The sequence below is a fragment of the Prosopis cineraria genome, unplaced genomic scaffold, assembly GCF_029017545.1.
Source record: "Prosopis cineraria cultivar Desert tree isolate PC_DT_omini unplaced genomic scaffold, ASM2901754v1 PC4, whole genome shotgun sequence".
Lineage (NCBI taxonomy): Eukaryota > Viridiplantae > Streptophyta > Magnoliopsida > Fabales > Fabaceae > Prosopis > Prosopis cineraria.
The window spans coordinates 31,874,482-31,885,837 of NW_026555335.1; positions in this window are offsets into that span (position 1 = coordinate 31,874,482).

The window sequence follows — 11,356 nt, forward strand, 5'->3', positions numbered from 1 at the left end:
ACTCCATCCACCATTACTTGACCTCATCAATGTCCTCCTTGGGGAATGGTTTGGTAAGCTCGAACATTTGAAAGGAAAACCAAAGTATTAGTAAATTGTGAAGGAAAATAAAAACAAAACTAGATGGACTAAAAAAATTACCAAACTAATACATTTGCCTCTTAGGTGAATGAAGTCACGTCATGCTTAATGATATTGAAAATCTGCTGCATGACGTATAAGCAACATAATTGAGACTTCTTTGATTGTCTATGACTATATAAATGAACAGCAAAATTAGTATTTTTAAAAATTAAAGTAGGTTAATCTCCAAAGAAATATATTATTACCTTTGGCGTGATCTATATAGGGTCTTTAATCTCATAAGTATGCTCCCCTAACTCGACATGTTGGTATGTCCTTATAATCCTATCAATAAAATTACAAAGTCAACAACCATTAATTAAACATGATAAATGATGCTTTATAGTGAAAGGATACTTACTAATCTATCATCTTCTTCAAATCCTTCCCTACTTTATAGTGAAGGGAGTATAAAAAGAGGACAGTGTTGCTCTTTATAGTAAGGAGTGCCAACTGCTAATGGCCACTACAAAAAAACATTAATAGAAGTTAGAGAAAGCAAATTCAAAACATAATTATATGAAAGACAAAGTTTTTCTTACTCGTGGGTATATGGTGCAATGTAGCACTCCTTTCCTTTGGAGAACCTCTGAGATATATATTCATGTCTTAGCTCAAGAGTATTCCCAAACTCTTGGCTATGAATTGGGTAAAGTAATCTAAACTTATGATCTTTGCTTGATGACACCAAATCATGATGGATATATCTACAATATTAGATGCAAGTTAGTTTGACTATTTAATTATACTAATTTAAGACAAGATATTACATTAACCACAATTGCATGTGTGATAGGGTGAGCTAATCATTATTCAGCATCTACATCAAGTCCTTCCTCTCAATCCTAACATCCACATCCTTCTTCCCAACAACCGCTGCATCCATTGGAAGAATCGCTACCCTAAAAGTTTTATCATATGCCATTAGCCATTAGAATATATTGTTGCATCCAAGTTAACTGCAGTGGAGGCTAAGGTTGAGGCTGAGACTACAGATATGGCAGCAACAGCAGCAGCGACTGTGGTTGTGGCTGGGGAATATAAATAATTTAAAAGTAAAAATATAAATAATTTAAAAATATTTAAATGTAAAAAATTCAAGTTGAAAATTATAAATAGTTTAAAAGTAAAAAACACTTATGTTGGTTGCAATCATGTGAACAAGCCTCTTTAGCCAAAGGATAAATGTCTTTTCTACTTTACCGATAATCTTTACCTCTTCAATTGAAAGTAGGACAAGGGCATCATACACTATATCCTCCTTAACCACCACTCTAACTTGATCATTTTGTATTGTCATGTGGTAGATGGTTAGCCTTAAGTTATGGACACTACCACGTGCAACTAAATATCTATCAGGATCCTCTACATATAACTCACAAGGATCACCTAAGGAAATACTTGTAGTGCTCTTTAATAGACACCCAGCAATGCAACAACTCCCTTTTGTGCTTTGATGAGCTACAAGAGAATGGGTCTGCAGGCTAGATGTATCTTGTCTTAAACTCAAGATATTCATCATCTTCTCCTCCATTTGCTTCATCTTGACATTTAACATGGTATCAAATGATGATTCTGCCTCCACCCTCATAATGGCTAGCATCACCTTTAAATCCTCCCTAATAATTGTTCCTTGAGTATGTTAAGTAGATGCTGCATCAAAGATGGCCTTTATGCCCACCCTATCCCCAACTCCCCTAACATGGCCAAGATGCTCTTGCTTTCCTGTAGCAACAGTCAAGATATCATTCCTCCTGTCTGGAATAAAGGATCCCTTGACTTACTTGTTTTTAAGTTCATCTTATAACACCAAACCATAAATATTAGTAATAATTATTTAATTGAAGCCAATAGAATAAGAAATAGTAATACTTACAATCTTTTCACTAATAACACGAGCCTTATCACATGCATACGACCTGCTCCTTTTTTAGTATGCATACTTCTATCTATCTTTGTGATGCACTGAAGATAGTAGAGGAGGAAGAGTAGAATAGTCAAACTCAGCTTATTCCTCCAACCTCTTCCTCTTCTAAGCCATCAAATCTCAATTAGCTTTGGCATATCTAGCACGAGACATTGTGTGGGGACAATCGTTCCTCTTACCATTTGCCCTTGCTCGTTTTGCCTGTAAAAAAGATCAACATAATAAACAAGTTAGAATTAACAAAAACAAAAATGAATAATATAATTGAAATGACTTGGAATAAACCAAAATAAATCAACTTACTAAAGCTTCTGGTGTCATTTGAAGCCTATAGAATTGTTCTCAAGTATCTTTACCAATTAATAGATACTTGGAACATAGATTAGGGTATTGCTTGCTTTCTTTCACCTCAATATACATGTACCGGTGAGCTAAAGTAGTCTTGAATGACCTCCAATGGTCATAAAAAATTTTTAGTATTGTCCTCCTTAACCCTTCATCATTTGGCACATCATATGCGAGCTGCAATGCCATATTGAAATGGTTAATAATGAGATATAGTGATAATAGTTAATAAAATGGTAATAACAGTGACTTGTTACAATCATATACCTAGATAGAGTCCCAAATATGGTTCTTCACTTGCTCTGGCACGTCTGCCCACTCAAATATCAAGATGCTGGGCTTATTATGTGTGAACAAGCTAATAAAGCTAGTATATTTGACTGCATTTAACCCAATTGGTCTCTAATACTCATGAAGCTCAATTGGTATCTTATCCCCACTAGCACAGTTGAGGGTCAACCTTCTTAATTCTACCCCTTCTCTATGAAGATTGCCCACTCTGACTCTCAGTAACAGGTTAGCTCAGAGTCCTACTAGCAGGCTCACTTAGAGTCCCAATAAGAGGCTTGCTTGAAGTCCCAGTAGCAGGCTCGACTTGAGAGATACCATCAAGGTCAATCTGATTAACACTTTGATCCTCAATTTCATACTGTTTAGACAAATAAAACAATATTTTAGTTTACATTACATAAATAAACAATTAAGATAAATAAAACAAATGTCATAAAATAACATTATAACTAATTAACTAACTTGTATAATAGATTTATATTAAAATATTCTCTGATAGCCTTTCATGATGATCATTTCTTGCACTGTGTTCATCATCCAACTCATCTTTTACATTCAATTTAAGTAAACCACTGGAAAAAAAAGGAGTCTCAAAAAGATCTAAATTTGAACTACCCCTATCATCAATATCAATTACCCTTTTTCCTTAGAGAGCAATGGACCAACTTTTGTTTGCTGGATCAGTTATATAAAACACTTGTTTCACTTGGTCTACCATAATGAAAGGTTCATCCTTAAAATTTAGAGTGTTGAAATGAACCAATGTAAATCTTAACCAATCAAATTGAATGCCATTGTTAATATCAACCACTTGTATTTAAAAATAGACACTTTAAATTTAGTATAATTAACTTCCCAAATCTCTTCAACAATCTCATAATAAGGTATGGATGCTAATTTAGGCTTCTGGTCTTTCACACTGGAGAAGTAAATCCTTCCGTTGCTAACATAACACTACTGTTTTGCACAGTACTCTTATCATTTAAGGACTTCGTGTGAAAGGAATAATCATTTATACTATATGCTATCCAACTAATCACTTGATACTCGAGACCTTATGCTAACCATATAATCACATCAGAAACACACTTTTCCTTCTTAACCTTCTATTTAAACCAAGGTGTAAAAGTCTTATTATGCTCCCTAATCAATTTTTGATCAATCATTCTACTATTTCTTTCCTTACAAGATCTTGACGGGAAGTTTTGTACTCTCGAACTTCATCAATATTATTCAAGATGTACAAGTAAACTTGTTGCAATTGATCACGATCTACACTCTTCACTATCACCCTATATTTACTCCTATCTTCATCACAAGAGATATTAAGCCCGATATGTCATACTTCACTCAAGTAATCTTGACAAAATTTATATGCTTCCATAGAAACATTTTTGAATAATGGATGCTTCAGGTCGATGTGGATTCTTCACGTAACCTTTTAGAACTTTTATTGTCCTTTCAATAGGATACATCCACCATAAGTAAATAGAGCCACACAATTTTATCTCCCTTACTAAATGAATAATTAGGTGTACCATAATATCAGAAAGGGAAGGAAGGAAGAGCTTCTCAAGTTGGCATAAGATAAGATAGGCCTCAATTTCTAGTTCATCTAGTTTAATAGAATTAAGGACTTTACTACATATAGCATGAAAAAAGAAACAAAGCCTAGTTATAATGTGCCTCACATCATCTTTTAAAATGCCCCAAATAGCTACTAGAAGTAGTTATTGCATTATAACATGGAAATCATGAGACTTTAGGCCCATTAATTTCAAATCTTTCATCAACACAAGCTTCTAAATATTAAAAGAATAACTTAAAGATACTTTGATATCGTGTAAACACTTATAAAAGCTTCTTTTATCAACCTTGGACAATATGTGTTTTGCTGGCAGACAATAAGTCTAGTTACCATCTAGCCTTAGATTTAAATCTTCTCGTATTCCCATTTCTTTCAAATCTAATCTTACCTTTGCACCATCTTTAGACTTGCCTTATATGTCGAGAAGTGTTCCAACAATACTATCACACATTTTTCTCCATATGCATGACATCAATACAATGTCTTATATCAAGATGGCACCAATATGGAAGTTCAAAAAAAATGACCTATTCTTCCACACATTCCTTTCACTTGTACTCTTTAGCTTCTTTCTGAAGATAACATTAATGTCTTTTACCTTCTCGTAAACTTGTTCTCTAGTTAATGGCTTGGGAGCATTTTCATGCTCTTGATTGCCATAGAAAGCTTTCTTTAATCTACGATAGTAATAATAATGTTTAAGAAATATCCTATGACCAAGGTAAACTGTCTTTTTTTTATGTTGAAGTTGATGATAATAGGTGCCTTCTTCATAAATAGGACACGCTTTATACCCCTTAACACTATACCCAGATAAATTTCCATATGCAGGGAAATCTTTTATGGTGTAAAAGATCATGGCACGCATTTTAAAGACTTCCTTTTGATCGGCTTCAAACACCTTTACACCTACATCCCACAACTTTCTCAAATCTTCAATTAAGGGTTTTAGATAAATATCTATATTGTTCCCATATTGCTTCGGTCCTGAGATTAACATAGAAAGATGTATTTATGTTTCATGCACAATAGAGGAGTTAAGTTGTAAATCACTAGAAGAACAGGCCATGAACTATAAATGCTACTAAGACTACCATAAGGATTCATGCCATCCGTATTAAGTCCTAGCCTGAGATTTCTTGGGTCATTGCCTAACTCAAGAAATAGTTGATCAATTTTCTTCCATTTCTTATAATCAATTGGATATCAGAGCTTCCTATAATTAATCCTCTCATTTGAATGCTATAGATTTTTTACATCCCTTTCATTAGTAAAAAGGCACTTGAGTCTTGGCACAATTAGAAGATACCACAATACCTTCGCAGGAGCTTTTTTCTCTTTGCACCTTAGTGTCTCGCATACTAGACATTTCACATCATCTTCAAACTCTTTTTTGTAAAGTATGCAATCATTAGAGCATGAGTGTATTTTTTTTATATTTCAAGCCCAGTAGACATAATATTTTCTTCACATCATAGTATTGATCTCGTAGAACATTTTTATCTAGAAGCAAGTCCTTAATTAACTCAAGTAACTCTATAAAACTCTTAGTACTCCATCTATGTCTTGCTTTCAAAGCCATCAATTTCAATAATGCTGATAATAGTTAGTATTTTTCACACCCCGGATATAGAGGCCTCTCTACATCACTGCTCATATTATCATGTGCTTGTGATTGCTTAAAAGCCTCTTCTCTAATATCATGAATCATGTCCTCTAATTGACCCACCATATCATCGTCACCATCATCATCAACCTTCCATTATTGCGATGTACTCAGCCTCAGCCTCTCCACTTCTTCACCATGCCATATCCATGTTGTGTAACTTTTGCAAAATCCCTCATAAATCAAGTGTGTGTATATTTCTGCAGCATCCAGTCACCTTTTATTCAAGCAATCTACACAAGGACAATAAAACTTTCTACTATTATCTTTGGCATTTTTTTAGGAAATTCTAAAAACCCCTTCACCTTATTATTTTACTCTTTGGTATATCGTTTAGCATTCATCTAACTTTCATCCTTGATTAAATTCCTAAAATGTAACAAAGTTAATAGCTTATTAGTGCTCATTTCCAAAATTTTCAATTTAAGTTGGAAATATCCAATTCTTTAGAGAACACTGAGTAATATTCTTTGGCCCTTTTCACATAGGGGAAGGGGCTAAATAATAAGTTTTAAAAAAAAAAATTTGACGAAGTCTCCCGTAAAAGTTACATTTTTCAATAATTTTACAAATGATAATATCACATTCCAACCAACAACAATCCCTAATATAAGCTAACAATCCAAAAAATTTTAACACACATAAGTTGATAGAAATGTCAGTAGAGCTTTGCCTAGAAATTGGACTTTTTCATAATTTTATAGAGACAAACTATACAAAAATTCAATTCAAAAGTCCAAATCCCAAATTGAATTTTATCTAGTAACAATATCTTAAGCATTTCATCAGCAATAATCAAGATTATACATAGTTTTAGCTGTAATTCAACCATTAATAGTGTTAAACTATGATACTGGCAAAAAAATAAGCAACTTAAACTATGAGAATAAGAAAGTTAAAACAAAATTTGTATTCAACCATCAACCAACCCAATAACACCAATAAATTAGATAGTGAAAATTATTTAAAAAATGAAAAATACCTTAAAGCAAAATGATGAAGGTTGAAGCAACACACCCACGTGAGGAAGGAGAGTCCAAAAATTGCAGCAAGCAAAAAATGAAAGCTTAAGCTTTCTACCCAAAAATTGTGGCAACCAAGCACAAGAATTAGAACAAAACTTCAAACATTAATTAAAGCAATAGTATATAAATTAAATGGGAGCTTCAAGAATGAGATGAAAGTGATTAAAAACTAAATCCCTGATTGTAAACTCAAAGAACCAAGAATCAAGAACACAAGCTCTAGGAAAGTGAACGAACCATGGGAACCCAAAACCTAGAAACACCTACTGGAACCCAGAAGATGAACCAAAACTAGATGGATAAAGAGAACCCCAAATCAGTGATGGAAGGCGAAGAGAACACTAACCTAATCTCAAGGAAGTTGAACAGAAGTGAGGATGATCAATTTAGGGGAGGAGAATATTTGGCTTTAAGGAGGAGATGCTCATAAGTGAATGGCCACAAAGGGTAATTTTGAATAAAGCTTAACAAAGAGTGAAACGAGGGAGAGGCAATAGGTTTTGAAGACCTTTCTAAACTAGTTATAATAAAATAACCTATTTAAAAAGTAATTTCAAATGTATTTTTTAATTATATATCAATTTTTAAACTGTATGACTAGTTTAGAAAGTAATCAAAAATATGTTTTTTAATTATATATCACTTTTTAAATCAGTTATTTATAATAACCGGTTTAAATATTAATAAGAAAATTTATTTTTCAAAAAATAGTAAAACTTTCTAAACTAGTTATTCATAAACACAGTTTAAAAATAATTTAATATTGAATTATTTTTTAAGTAACCATTTCTAAATCAAATAAATAAATAACCGGTTTAGAAAGTATTTTTAACACTGAGTGGTCTTACAACCAGTTTAAAAAGGGCTATGAGATGCTATCTGAATTATGATACTACCACAGCCTCTATTTTCTAAATCGATTTAGTAGGAACCAATTTAGAAAGTGGTTGGATAACTAATTTTCCAATAGTGTTACAAAGTCCCATTGATTTTAATTATGTGATGTGATCATTTAGTGGAGAAAGAGGAAGAGTTTAGGCATATGAAGTCTTGATATTGAGCTTGTTTTATGTATGTTGAGTTGTTACATCTTGACTTAATAGTTGCAGGAGAATCATTTTCTAGTCTCTCTCTCTCTCTCTCTCTCTCTCACACTCACACATTTCTAAATTGTTGAAAAGCAAGATCTTAATTTTGAATTGAGCATTCCTTTATATTCCACTACTGTCCTCTTTGATATACATTTGGAAAAACTAATGAGGATATTTTCATGTATGCTTAGTAGATGAATAATTAGTCAATATAGTTGTTTTATTACTTATTTTACTTGAGGATGAGTAAAATTTTAAGTTTGAGGGTGTGTTAATCTCTAGAATTTCATGTTATTTCATCACATTTTTCTTACATTCTAATCCATTTTAGCTCAATTGTATATATTCTTATTGCCCAAATTAGAAAAATGTGCATTTTATTTTGGATTTGTATTCTTGGCTTTGATTTGATATTTTTGGCCTAATTTTGGCATTATTTTGGTTTAAGATTTGACTAGAAGCATTTCTAGAGCTTTGTTGATATTTTTGAAAGGCCTTTGTATGAAGAAAGCTTATGCAAAATGAATAATTTTTGTTAGCTGCAAAAACAGTGTAAAATTGCCAAAGTCATTCTAAAGTTATGACTTTTATTTGCAACTTTTGTCGCTATCAAAAAGACGTTGCATTTTCTTTATCTAAAATTGGTTGGGTAGGATATATATATGTTGAGAACTCAACCCAGAACACATTTTACTCACTTTTAGACACATTTAGAGCTTGATTGTGCTAGGGTTTAGGTATTGAAAGAATTGGGATTAAGAGATTGAAGCTTTGAAGACATTTGAAACTCATTTTCTTTAGTTTTTCTATTCCTCTTCCCTTTCCTCTTTTGTAATCTGAAATGGGTCCAATTATTTCGTATATTTGTAGCTTGTGGATGGTTATAAGTAGTTAAACTCTTTGTTCTAGGATTATTTGGAACCCTTATGTGGATTAACACTAAGTTCCTCCTCTCTCCTTTTGATTAATAATATATGTGTTTATTTCACTCTTTTCTTAATGCTTTTAAGTGATTAGCTACTATTTAGGTATTAGGTTCACTTGATTGATGCTTGAAAGGGCTAAGTTGAGTATAGAACTTAGGTAAAATAGTGCAAGAATTTAATGTTTACATGTTGAATAGATAGTTTTGCTAGTAAGATAGAGATATACTTGCTAGCCTTACATAGCCACATTAGGGTTGGTGTTTAAAATTGAGTTTTATTAATTGTAACAAGAGATTGGGCAATTAATTTAACTAAATACTTGTTCATGACTTGAGAGAGTTTATCTAAGTGTTTTTAGAACACTAGGTTAGCACTTATTTTTATTAAAAAATTTAAGAAAGGAGGTAATTTTGGTGTTATGAAATGTAAGGGGGATAGATAATCCTAGGTCCTAATTTGTGTTTGAAGTGTGTGAATCAATTGTTTTTCTTTATTTTATAGTATTAGTTTAGTTTACAAAATCAACTTTTTCCTAATTATGTTTGGCTCAACTTAATTGGACTCACTTAGTCTTCTGCTTGATGATCATCATTTTTAAACAAATCCTTGAGGGAATGATATTTTACTCATCTTATATTACTTGCTATGATCCATACACTTGTGGTGAGCCATAGGTGCATTGTACAAGTTTTCCTAAATCATAGGGACTTGGTCTAGGTAGTTATTTTGGCTTTTGGCACTTGGTTGGGGTACATCTTGGAAGTGCTTTGGTGTGAAAAACAAGAGAATTTGGTTCTAGGTATCCAAGATTTATTGTGATAAAGTTTGAAATGAAACTAATGTGAATAAGCTTTTTCTCAACACTTGGATTATCCCAATCAGATATCAAATGAAGGCTCAAGGCTCATTGAAAATTTGTGCTCAGTACTGTGGTTTGATAACAATGTTGCTGCCACTTTTATGTAGTGTGATGTGGTGGATAGCACATTCGATGTGGCACACATAGAGTGGAGGCCTGCCATGTGCATTGGTGCACTAGCCTCAACAGATTGCCTCAACTTCATTAGTTACGGCAAACGCAACTTTAACTGTAGCAGATGATGTTGAATTTCCAAGTTATGGTTTTAAATTGCTATTTCAAAGGTTTTGATTATTAGTTGATATTCCATGCTTCTACGCACCTTTAAAGCTTTGACTTGAGTATATGTGGGTTTTGATATGCTTAGATTTTGTTTTTGACTTGGGATCCTAAAGATTTTATTTGCGGTAACTTATTCTGCCAAGATCAATCCCTTTGATTTACTTTCAAATATATTTATATAATGATAAGTTATTTTTAATAGTACTCATGTTTGTATCATCGAATTATAAACTTGATTTAATAAACCATAGTAGACCTTTGACCCATGTCTTTTCTTTTCTACTATAATTAGTTATTTTTAGCTGTAGTTAGTCCTCTTTTTATCATAGTAAGGTTACTAGGGCGATTTATCCCTAATTACTATGGTAATATGTGGTTTATTGCTTAAGCAAAGTGGAGAATTTAGGCAATATTACATATGAATCTCTTAAATCTCCTCAACATCTCTAACTCCAATAAACCCAAACACACTCCAATCAATTTAGTATACTTGGTTGACCATACTTGACACTTCCTTCTTCAAAAAAATTAGATGTAGTTCCCTTAAAGTAACACATATCTAGCAGAGTATAGCAAGTTCTCTAACAATTAGTAAAGTGCACAAGTCTAATATTAGGACAATAGCACCACTATTCTAGCACCTTTCTTTTAGTTTTTCATCTTATATTTTTTGTTATTTCTTTTATATCATTATCAATATCATGTTTGTTCTTACCAAGCAAGTCTCCCATATTTATCTTCATATTTGTTTTTGCATGTTCTTTAAGCACTTCCATCTATGGGAATTGTGGTTATACTACTATAAAATACATGTTTCGGTGCACACCTTTAGGAGCGCTTAATAAAAAAGGTGCTCTAAAAAGGTGAGGCAGAACATACCCAAGAGTTTTTTAAAAAAGAACTCCTATATGTCAAGCCTTTTGGAGCATGCACTATAAGAACACTCCGAAAGAATAAAATAAAAAATTTTAAAAATTTTAAAATCTTTTAGCAGTGCTTTTTCAAAAAGCACTCATAAAGGGATAACCCTTCTGGAGTGCTCTTTCAAAAAAATAAAAAAAATTAAAAAAATTAAATCCTTTAAGAGCGCTCTTTTAAATAGGGCTTCTAAAGGGCTAATCCTTTCGGAGCGCTCTTTCTAATAGCACTCTGAGAGAATAAAATTAAAAAAATTAGATTCTTTAAGGACTAACCCTTCTGGAGCGCTCGGAAGGAAAAAATTAAAAAAATTAT